This window comes from Perognathus longimembris, chromosome 25 (assembly GCF_023159225.1).
Source record: "Perognathus longimembris pacificus isolate PPM17 chromosome 25, ASM2315922v1, whole genome shotgun sequence".
In the NCBI taxonomy this organism is placed as follows: Eukaryota; Metazoa; Chordata; class Mammalia; order Rodentia; family Heteromyidae; genus Perognathus; species Perognathus longimembris.
The window spans coordinates 19,053,276-19,065,773 of NC_063185.1; the positions used below are offsets into that span (position 1 = coordinate 19,053,276).

At 45.4% G+C, this 12,498-nt stretch overlaps 1 protein-coding gene across 7 annotated transcripts in view; it reads right to left on the reverse strand.

The window, feature by feature from the left end:
* Positions 1-12,498, reverse strand: part of Ebf1 (EBF transcription factor 1) — a 381,892-nt gene that overhangs the window by 78,619 nt on the left and 290,775 nt on the right. The gene's annotated exons all lie outside the window — the stretch shown is intronic.

A 12,498-nucleotide genomic window follows, 5' to 3' on the forward strand; every position in this document is an offset into this window, starting at 1 on the left:
TTATTTTTTTTTTAATTTATGTATTAATATCCTCCCAGCATTCTCTCTCATCTCCTCCATTAGGAGAATAATATCCATCTCTTTAGAGAAAGGCAGGGGGTACTGAGTGATGGACATTAAACAGACACTTAAATAAGCAAACTGTAACATAAAGGCATAATTAAAGCTTTGAGACCACATCAATCTGAGGATTTTTTTTTTTAAAGAGACACTACAGTGTTGGTGACCAAACAAGAAAACTTGTTTCTCCTTTGAGCTGGAAGATTTGTCTTTTTTTTTTATAGCTCAACCTGATGTTTAAAAGAAATAACCTATTTTTTTTTTTTTTCAGGTGCTCCTATAGCAAGCTAGGAAATAGGAAGCACGGATATTCCAGGAGAGTGCACAGACTGCGTCTCCATATTGTGTCTCAAGTCCCCTGACGTGCACACCGCATAAATTAGATGCCTCCAGAGTCCCTGGGCAGATTTTGGTTTGTTCTCTAATCAGACTTCTCTGGGGTTTGTAACTCCGATTTTTTTTTTTCCCCTTCCCAAGGATTGTGAGTCTCAGAGGCAGTATATGATTTCTCAGAGAACGTGAGAGAAAGCCAGTGGAAGCATTTACCGTTTAATGTTTCACAAACATTCTGGTTTCCTTTTGTCCTTCCAAGAAAATAGCTCTAAACCAATGTTTAGTGAAATAGGCCGGGTCACATGAATCCCCATAGATAAACTTTTATGTATGAATGTCAGAGGAGAGACTTCAGCAACGAAAGCCTCAGAAATTAAATTACGTCAGGGATTTAAAACCTAGATTTTTGAACAGTCAGTGGTGGTTCTGATCACTGTCTGAAAGGTCCCTTAATGGAGATAGACACAGACACAGATCGACAGTGAGGACTCGTGGACAGCTTTTCTCTCTGGCGTCTGTGTCCCCCAGTAGAGGACAAGCCCCGGGAAGAGGCATGCTTGCTCCTCTCGCTGTTGTCCTGGGTTCTCGCCATGTCAGAGGGCCCTGAGAACAGTAAGTCTTCAAAAACTGCCCACTGAACACTGAATGAATAAGGGTCGTTCCATTAGCTAAAATAGCTCATATGGAAAGGCTCAAAAGCCTCCATTATGAATCTATAGAAAAAGAAAGAGGGAGGGAGAGGGGAGGGACGGAGGGACAGAGGGAGGGAGGACGAACAAATGAACTAGGGATAGGGTTCTAACTCAATGGTAGAACACTGCTTAGTGTACTCAAGGAACTGGGCTCATTCCAAGAAAAGAGGGAAGAAAGAAAGGGAGAAAGGGAGAAGGAAGGGAAAGAGGAAGAGGGAAGGGGAGGAGAGGGAGGAAAGAGACCACCACATTCCATTTAACATTCTTTCTTTTTACTAAAACAACAACAAAAAGCTCTTGGCTTGGCCACCACTAACTTTTGGTATCCCCATTAAGCGTTCACCAAAATACACCGCCCGGTTCTTCTGACCAGAAAATCATCCCAAACCCTCAATCAATGCCGTTAATTGTACAAAAATAAAACAAAACAAAACAAAATGCCACGAGATCATTTTTCAAAATAACAGATTGGAGAGGGAGCAAAAAGAGGCTAAAATAAATACATTGTGCTCCAGCTACCTTCGGTTTTGTGGGTTGTTTATTTATTTTGGTCATTTGTTTTCTAAATAAACTTTCTCTAGCTCTCTTCCCCGGATGTCTTTCCCGGGCCAGTGGGGTTCATTAAAGCCTGGGCCCCATCCTGGCCACCTGGGGCTGGAGGAGGGCTGGGGGGGGGGGGCTGAGGTTCAGAAGGAGATGGGGCGGTGGCAGGGGCCCCCCTGGGGACTGGACACACACAGAGCTCTTTCTGGAGGCTTCTTCTTCTTCTCTGCTTAGGCAAGAGGGAAGAAGGTCCCTATGCAAGCCCTCGTTCCTCTTTGCGTGGAAGTTAAAATTTACATACTATATATATACACACACATACATACATACACACATACACACATACACACACATATACATACACACATACACACATACACATATATACATACACACATACACTCACATACACACATACACACACATACATACACACATACACACATACACTCACACACATACACACAAACATACACACATACATACACACATACACTCACACACATACACACATATACACATACATACATACATACATACATACATACATACATACATACATACATACATACCAGCAAAGGAAGCCAAATGCACCTATGGGAGAGGTGGGGAGAATGATGAAGGATGACGGGGCCACACTGTTCAGGGAGTGCTCTCCTCTCAAACCGACCCACTGAACGGAAACCCCTTTGTACAACTACTTAAAGGTAATTTTTTTTTAATCTTTAAAAGGGAGGGGGCTGAGCACTTGTTATCAAAGTTGGTCATTTCCGGGGAATCAGGGAACCTGTGTACCTTTCACCAAGAGTCTTAATGCCCTTTAAGGTCATCAAAGCAGACTCAAGGAACCGTCCCCGTTGTTTGTGAAGTGTGCTTCCCGTTTGCAGGCCAAGTGCATGCCTCTCTGTGCACACGCTCGGGGATTTCTCACTGAAGGCGCCCCTGCGAGCACTGACAGAGGAGGCTCAGCTCTACCTCTGAACTGCTGGTCCGGCTGGAGTCTTGTGAGGACGCGTCACCCGCCTCCTGCCGCCCGAACAGAATTTATTCAACCCAACTGCCAGCTCTCTCTCGATGCCTGGGCGCCAGTGCTGTGAAGAGTCACTGAAAGGGCGACATGGTGACACCGTTCTGTCTGCTTTTTAGGTTTTCTATTTTTGCCCTGGATAGTAGACTACCCCCTCTGCTGTTTCTCTGACTGGCTCTAACACCCTCGCTCCAGAGACAGCCTGTCTCTTGAGTGCTGTGCCCTATCTACTTGGTTGTTTTCCTTCTTCTTTTTCTTGATCTGGTTTCATGCTGAATTTGGGAGGGGTAAGGCTATTACAACACTCTTCTCTGAATAAATGAGTTCCACTACAATCCCGTGAGATGGCTAGGAGACGGCCTTAGAGTCCAGTCCATCTTGATTCCAGTCCCAAGTCTGCCAAATAAAGAGATGTGGGACTTGCAGAAGGCACTCAGTCTTTTGACCTTCAGTTTCCTTACATGGAGGGAGGGGAAGGAGTGGCTAGCTACCTGACAGTGTTATGGTAAGGATTAATTTGACACCATACCTATACTGAGTTTAGGGAACGGTATCATCTATATCAAAAACACAAAGAGCTTCCTCCTCATTACTTCAAATATATTTATTTACACTAAATGTTCATGTGCATATTTTTGGCACAGGCATTAAGAGTGCCTCACTTTCATCTATTTATTAGTGACCTTTAGAAGCATCATTAAAGAGTTGCTAACCAGGCAGCATTTGTTTTGATGAGTGAATGAGTAAGTGGGTGAGCGAATGAATGGACGCATGAATGAATGAGCAAATGCCTGGACGTGAGAATGGGCGAGTGAAAAGAGAGGAGGTATTAACAACTTCAGTCTATCATATTTGTAACACTTTTGTGCTAGACACTGTGAAGGATTAAGCTGGATTTTTACATGAGTTTCATCTTCAGGGCAAGAGATGGGTCTTTAACTCACAGTAATTAAAAGCATGGGGGAGCACGACTTGGTAGAGAACAAGGCAATGGGAGAAAACCGTCTACCCCTGCAGTGGCGGGGGAAGGCCTTAGAGGGTATTGTACAGAATCCTAAAGAGCAAAGAGATACAGGCACAGGAAGGATGGGAACGCATGAGAAAGAAGAGCTCAGGGTAAAGAAACCCTAAAGACACAAGGTGGAGTTCGATGTGACTGGAACAGATGGAGGATGTTGAAAGGAAAGGCTCTATGCTTGCCTGCGGGATCCCCAAACTAAGGACTGAGGGAGGAGGCAGCCATTGCGGTTGTTGAAGGAGGAGTCTTAGCCTCACAGCCATCAGGAAGTGGTTCCGGCCATCAGCACTGACAACACACAGGAAGGGAACCCCAGAGAGACATTTGCTTTCCCCACAGTAGCCGGGCTGTGATTTTCATATTAAAAAGCATCATGCTTCTGTGGTTCTGCTTTGAAGTTGCAGACATAGCATTGCAACTCCCAAACACCCTCTAAACAACCAGCTGAAAATGTCACCTTGAAGTCTCTTTCCACCATCTCATAATTGTCAGCGTGAAGGGCAGATTTCAAGTGTCTTGACAATTAGAAATAAAAACGTGGACCAAAACATTTTTAGGAACAAAATAAGTATGGCTAGAACTACGTTAAAACATCCATTAAACTACATCTCTCCCTCTCTCTCTCTCTCTCTCTCTCTCTCTCTCTCTCTCTCTCTCTCTCAAAAAAAAGTTAGCTCATTTAGAAATGATTACCCATAAAATTACTAGGGCTTGGGGGCTGGGGATATAGCCTAGTGGCAAGAGTGCCTGCCTCGGATACATGAGGCCCTAGGTTCGATTCCCCAGCACCACATATGCAGAAAACAGCCAGAAGCGGCGCTGGGGCTCAAGTGGCAGAGTGCTAGCCTTGAGCGGGAAGTAGCCAGGGACAGTGCTCAGGCCCTGAGTCCAAGGCCCAGGACTGGCCAAAAAAAAAAAAAAAAAAAAAAAAAAAATTACTAGGGCTTGAAAGTTTACTCTTAAAGTCATATTCCAAGTTTAATACAAAGCTCATAATTTCATACCAGGTGTCTTCATGCAATAGGTAGTCAATAGATAAATGCAGAATTTGAAGCACAAATGTAGGGGAAATAAAGGAGCTATCAATTCTTTTTAAGCCATGCATTTAATCAGTTTTTAATCCATTCAATTTGCATGAAAACTTTCTGTTGGTGGTGGTGGGGTCATGGAGCTTGAACTCAGGGGCTTTTGTGCTCAAGGCTAGCACTCCACCACTTAGAGCCACAGTGACACTAGAGTCTCAGGGACTTCCCTGCTGAGCTGGCTTGGGACCGCAATCCTCAGATATCAGCCTTCTGAGTAGCTAGGTTTTCAGGCACGAGCCACCAGTGCCCAGCTTTGCATGACAATTTTTATATAAAAATCAATGGAAGATGCTATTTCATCCCATTTCTAATTGTAAAAGTTTGAAAGAGTGAGATTTAAGATAGTGTCTTTCCCTCATCTCAGTTTTCTATGCGACTTTAAGTGGAATTATCTCTCACACATCATGTGTTAGGGATAAGGTATTCGAGTGCTGTTGTAACCACGTGTGAGTTTGAAAGGAGTTGGTAGAAGTCGGTTTGAAGATTACAGAAATATCATGGGAAACTTGGCACAACTGTAGGCTGACTGGGTGTCAGAAGACTCGACCCCAGCACTAAGCGGCGGAAATGTTTCCAGGGTGACTCACGGTACCAACGGGGGCCTTCTTCCTCACAAACCAAAGATGCTGCACAGCATGACTCAAACCCTGAAAGATTTGTGGCTTCACACATAAGGTCCAACGAAAATCAAGGCTTACACAGCAAGACCTTCCTGAGGAATGTGTGCATGTCTTAGCCATCCAGGATTACAAAGAACCGAATTCTCTTTTGTCTTTGCAGTCATCCTCTGAACCACTAACAACAACTGAGAGAGTAGAAGCAGGCAGAAACAAAGGATTTGGAGTGTGTTGAGCCTGTAATCCTAGCTACACAGGCGTCCTGAGATCTGAGGATCCCTGCTTGAAGCCAGCTTAGGCAGGCAAATCCAAGAGAGGTTTGTCTCTAAATAGCCAGCAAAAATCCAGAAGTGGAGTATGGCTCAAGGGGTTGAGGTCCAGCTTCGAGCAATAAAGCCAAGCAAGAACTCAAGGCCCTGGATCACAGCCCCAGTATTAGCACCAAAAAATTTTTAAGTGGTCATTCTTTATGTTTGTATTTCAGAGATTCAAATAGCACATCGATTCCAATCCTCCAAACTATCATTTACCCAAGTACATTCACCCAAGGCCTCACCCAGCAGTGTCTTCGACTTCTTTCCCTATCTCTGGAAATGCGGTTGAAAAAATTATAAAATAAAATAAAGCATTCATCTAGATGAGGGTGAGGCTAATTGGTTCATACAGCGATGTGACTCCGGCTTCTCCAATTTGAGCTCGGCTGTATCGCCAAGCTTTAAATATAGCCGTCCTACAAAATCACCCGGCATCCCACACCAAGCGTGCACTGACTTAAACCAGATGCAAAATATGAGAGATATTTTGTTCAAAGCTTTGCAGCATTAAAGAATAATAGCTCTAAACATTCCTGGTCTAATCTGAATAATACTCTGCAAATATTTCAAGCCATTCTCTCACATTTCTCCCAGCCCAATCACTTCGTGATTGAATTTCATGACTTGGCTTCATTAACATAAAATCAAAATGCACCTCAGCTCTCGCCAATATATCTTCCGGTAAGGTGACCCTTGAGAACGAGGGTTCTGTGTGTTTTTGAAAAGCATAGGTGCTCATGGTGTGCGTGGGGATTTTGGAATGCCTACAGATTCTTGGAAACAGGGCTAGCTGAGATTTGCTTGACTCTACATTTCCCCAACAGGCTCGGGGGGGTGGGGGGAAGAAGAAAACCTCCCTCCCTCATCTCCCATGGGGCATCTATTAATATCCCTAAGAACGAGTATTCCACAGAACTATCTAGAAGATGAATCGGGGCAATATTGTAGTATAAGTCTCCAGTTTATATCAGATACTAGAAATCTATAGTGTAGGAAATAAAAACATATTGGCTTAAGATGGCCCGATAGGGGAGGATCACGCTTTTGTAGCAACCGTCCTGAGAAAGTTCTGTATCGTTTCGTGAAGTGTGCTGTGCTGTGTGCGGGAACCATGCTCCCCAGTGACAGGGGTGCGGGAAGAGGAGAAGCTTCCCCCTTGCCCAGAGCGGGGTGCTCGAGAGGAGACGCTGTAGATATTAGAGGCCGCTTGTTGGGGACAGCTGTGCCTTTAAGAGGCCACAGCTGGCTTTAGCCCGTCCCCTCCCCTTCCGCCTTTAACAGGAAGAGAAGCCCCCGCCCCTGGGGTCGAGCACGTGTCTGATGGCCGGGGACCCCAGAACCCAGTCCTTGGGGGGCTGGGTCTCCGCCCACAAAGGAAGTCCCCTGACATCACTTGATGGACAGCCCTTGTGGCCAACCTGTAGTCTCTCTCCTGTGCCCGCCTTTGGGGGTATATCTCCTCATTTGAATAAATCAGAACACCCCAGAGACATTCTCTGAGACCACCACATGCCCATGTCTTTCCTTGGGCTGGCGGGCATGGGGTCTCGCAACCACACGTGAACCGAGGCTGCATTGGGACCCTACTCCCGCGATTAATCCCGATGGCCAGGGGACGTGAGAGAGCGAGTATGGATCCCACACGGAAGAGACAGAAAAGCCCAGGAACCCCCCCCCATGCAGATGGGGGGGTAGAGCGAGGCCCGGCAGCCGCTCTTCATCTTCAGAGGGGAAACTGAGGCCCAGGGGGCAACGCCAAGTAAATCCCAAACCTCTGAGCAATGTAACAATCGTCCTGGCTTTCAGCCCACTCGAGCTAAACCCTTGCTTGGATGTTGTCTGCAAACCCCACCCAGCCCAGCCCAAAATACCTAGCAAAGAACCGCCAGCCACCATTTGCACGGTTAAAAAAAACTTGACTGAATTTTGTTTTTCTTTTTTCAAATAGCACCCTTCTGACTCCTCCATTCTCTCGGCCTTCTAGAATGCATGCCTTGAATTTTAAGCCACAAATTTAATACTAGATTACATAAATATATTATGCAACTCTCTAATTTGCTTCATGGGAGCAAGTTGTCTTTCCAAATAAAACATCAGCTGCCACAAAACCCCAATGTTGATTGCCCAGGGTGCCTCTCCCTGGGTTCGATAACCACCACGCCAGCTAAACAGTACTCATTGTTTAAAAACTCCAGGCATGCAGAAGGAGATATTAAAAACGATGATGAACCACACAAAAACGGTAGCTGAGCCCCCCACCCCTCCCTGCACCAATCACATGTGGGAGGAAAGGCAAAACAACCACGCACATTTCTGGTTAAGAAAAAAATGCAACCCACACTCTATAAACATGACCACACATCAACCCTGTGGGCCCGTGGGGTTCCCTGGATATATAAAACACTAAGAAGACTTCTTCCCCCTTTTCAGTATTTGGGAGTAAGGCAGAGAAGAAGGAGGCCACGAATATCAGTGGAATAATTTACTTTCTAAAAATAAGGAATGGGAAATGGTCAAGAAACAATCAAGGAAGAGCAGCCATGAGAACAAAGCCAGTTCCCAGAAAGGAGGTCCAGGGAGCTTGGTAGCACCCGGAAGGCGGGAGCACCTGAGGCCCTTCTCTTACCCAGCCCTCCCAGGTCAATCGGGAAACTAAGCTGAACTACTCATTTGCAAAAGATTGGGCTATAGGGGAAGAGCACCGAGGAGGGAAAATTAAGCCAACTCTATTTTCTCTAGCTTTTTTTTTTTAATTCTGCAGCTAAAAAAAGACCCCAAATAATAGGATCAGCTGCTAATCTAAAGTGTTGTCTGTCTCTACTTATCCCAGCCCACCAGCTTGCTTCCTGGGTGCTTTGGGCTACTGAGTGAGGAAATAGAGGAGTCTACTTCCAATTAGATAGACCGGGTCTTCCAGACCGCAGGCACCTCCAAGACATGTGGTAGATGGGCACAGACTATGGGTAGAGAGGTCGGCCGTCTTGCTCTAGCGAAGGCATGCCCCTTGGCCTGCATAAATCCTTCCCAGAAGGCTGCACGAGACTCCAAGCACAAGCACGCGCTAGATACAGAAGCGAGTCCCTCGTGCCTGTCTTTCTGCACTGCCATGTCCTTCCCCAGGAAGGGGCCAGGCCTGCCCACCGCCCCCCCTACGTCATGGCACGGGCCAGCATAGAACCCAGGGCTGATGAGGAGAGGTCGTGGGTGGAAACTGGTCCAGACTAAACCATGAAAGAGAAAGAAGTGGAAGGCCAGGTCTGACCACCAGAGTTCAAGTCCCTTCTCTACCATTACTTGATGAACAACTTCCTTACCTTTCCCAAGAACAAGTTTCTCATTAACAAAGTGAAATCGACATCATACGCAGCTGCCATAAAGCTCATTTGACCAGCAGAGCCACCCCATAGTAGGTAGCCTGGCGAGACCTCAGTGCTCAGTGGACGTCAGCCAACCCAAGCCAAACTCTGCACTCTCTTACAGCATGTCCATCAACACCCTCCCTTTGACTATTTACACTGTTGAGTTCTAATCCTACCCATGAAAGTCTGGAGAAATGGGCTCACACTTGTTTAATTTTTCTTTTTGCTCCTACAAGACAAAAGACTCACATGACTTGATTTGATGAACCACAGCAACCATCATTACCACAGCTATTGCTATTACTAGAACTCTCTACTACAATTTCCTCTTTCCTCTTTCTGACATTCTTCTCCCAATCAGTGCATTTGAGATCATATTAACTACGACTTTTAGTTCTTTAAAAACTCACAGTACACTTCAAATGGCTAGCACTGACTTATGACCTTGTTCAAGTTTCTTAATCTCATTAGCAGTTTCCTCACTGGTAAAATTGGAATAACCAGAGTACCTAACCCAGGGGCCACAGGAGGATTAAATAAATAACACCTGCAACATGCCCACAGATAATTGTACCCTTAGTCAGTAGAAACAAAATCTCCATTTCTACCACGACAGAATAGATTCTTGCATTTTGAGACAGTACCAAATTCTCTCCCTGCACACACAAGAAAAACAGATACAATAATATTTGCTAGGTCATCTCTATATAAACCAAAAGGGTGGCGCAAGGCCTGTGCACCTCTGACCACAGGAAAGAGTATATACGGCAAGGAGCTGCAGGAAATACAAACAAGAGGGGTGATTCCTTGGTTGCTGTTTTTGTTTTTCTTTCTTGTCTTGTTGGTTCCTTTTTCTGTCTTTGGGAGGGAAGGGAGGGCAAGGAACCAGAAGGACAGAGGGACACATGGAGCACACCCTATGTGTGCTCGCCACACCCTATGCTGAAAGTGAACCCCACAACTCGGGGGCGGGGTGGGAGGGGCAAAGTGGGAGAGAGCGAGGGAAGGGCTGACACTGTCCAGGAGGAAATGCGCTAGTTACCTGACTTATGTAACTGTAACCTCTCTGCATATCACTTGTATAATAACGGGTTTTAGATGCATGGATAAATAAAGGGACCGGGGACATTTTCCACGTGTCCCATCTCCATCCGTGGACTCCCCGTGGGCTGAGAGGGGCAGAGATTGTACAGGATGCCTCTGACCACCGCTGACACCAGCTCTGCTGCCCACCTTGGTCCTCGCCCTAGCTGCAGCCCCCAGAGCATAGGTAGGTAGATGGATAGATAGATAGGTAGGTAGGTAGGTAGATGGATAAATAGGTAGGTAAGTAGGTGATGGATAGATAGGAAGGTAGGTAGGTTGATGGATAGGTAGGTAGGTAGGTAGGTAGGTAGATGGATAGATAAGTAGGTAGGTAGCTAGGTAGGTAGATGGATAGATAGGTAGGTAGGTAGCTAGGTAGGTAGATGGATAGATAGGTAGGTAGGTAGATGGATAGGTAGGTAGGTAGGTAGATGGATAGATAGGTAGGTAGGTAGGCAAGTAGGTAGGTAGGTAGGTAGATGGACAGATAGGTAGGTAGGTAGGTTGATGGATAGATAGGTAGGTAGGTAGGTAGATGGATAGGTAGGTAGGTAGGTAGATGGATAGATAAGTAGGTAGGAAGGTAGATGATAGATAGGTAGGTAGGTAGATGGATAGGTAGGTAGGTAGGTAGGTAGATGGATAGGTAGGTAGGTAGGTAGGTAGGTAGATGGACAGATAGGTAGGTAGGTAGGTTGATGGATAGGTAGGTAGGTAGGTACGTAGGTAGGTAGGTAGATGGATAAGTAGGAAGGTAGGTAAATGGATAGGTAGGTAGGTAGGTAGATGGATAGATAGGTAGGTAGGTAGGTAGATGGATAGATAAGTAGGTAGGTAGGTAGGTAAATGGATAGATAGATAGGTAGGTAGGTAGGTAGATGGATAGATAAGTAGGTAGGTAGGTAAATGGATAGATAGGTACATAGGTAGATGGATAGATAGGTAGGTAGGTAGGTAGGTAGATGGACAGATAGGTAGGTAGGTAGGTAGATGGATAGGTAGGTAGGTAGGTAGATGGATAGATAAGTAGGTAGGTAGGTAGGTAGATGGATAGATAGGTAGGTAGGTAGGTAGATGGATAGATAGGTAGGTAGGTAGGTAGATGGATAGATAGATAGGTAGGTAGGTAGGTAGATGGATAGATAGGTAGGTAGGCAGATGGATAGATAGGTAGGTAGGTAGGTAGATGGATAGATATGTAGGTAGGTAGGTAGGTAGATGGATAGGTAGGTAGGTAGATGGATAGATAAGTAGGTAGGTAGGTAGGTAGATGGATAGATAGGTAGGTAGGTAGGTAGGTAGGTAGGTAGGTAGGTAGGTAGATGGATAGATAGGTAGGTAGGTAGGTAGATGGATAGATAGGTAGGTAGGCAGATGGATAGGTAGGTAGGTAGGTAGGTAGGTAGGTAGGTAGGTAGATGGATAGATACGTAGGTAGGTAGGTAGGTAGATGGATAGGTAGGTAGGTAGATGGATAGATAAGTAGGTAGGTAGGTAGGTAGATGGATAGATAGGTAGGTAGGTAGGTAGATGGATAGATAAGTAGGTAGGTAGGTAGGTAAATGGATAGATAGATAGGTAGGTAGGTAGGTAGATGGATAGATAAGTAGGTAGGTAGGTAAATGGATAGATAGGTACATAGGTAGATGGATAGATAGGTAGGTAGGTAGGTAGATGGACAGATAGGTAGGTAGGTAGGTAGATGGATAGGTAGGTAGGTAGGTAGATGGATAGATAAGTAGGTAGGTAGGTAGGTAGATGGATAGATAGGTAGGTAGGTAGGTAGATGGATAGATAGGTAGGTAGGTAGGTAGATGGATAGATAGATAGGTAGGTAGGTAGGTAGATGGATAGATAGGTAGGTAGGCAGATGGATAGATAGGTAGGTAGGTAGGTAGATGGATAGATATGTAGGTAGGTAGGTAGGTAGATGGATAGGTAGGTAGGTAGATGGATAGATAAGTAGGTAGGTAGGTAGGTAGATGGATAGATAGGTAGGTAGGTAGGTAGGTAGGTAGGTAGGTAGGTAGGTAGGTAGGTAGATGGATAGATAGGTAGGTAGGTAGGTAGATGGATAGATAGGTAGGTAGGCAGATGGATAGGTAGGTAGGTAGGTAGGTAGGTAGGTAGGTAGATGGATAGATACGTAGGTAGGTAGGTAGGTAGATGGATAGGTAGGTAGGTAGATGGATAGATAAGTAGGTAGGTAGGTAGGTAGATGGATAGATAAGTAGGTAGGTAGATGGATAGATAGGTAGGTAGGTAGGTAGGTAGGTAGGTAGATGGATAGATAAGTAGGTAGGTAGATGGATAGATAGGTAGGTAGGTTGGTATGTAGGTAGGTAGATGGATAGATACGTAGGT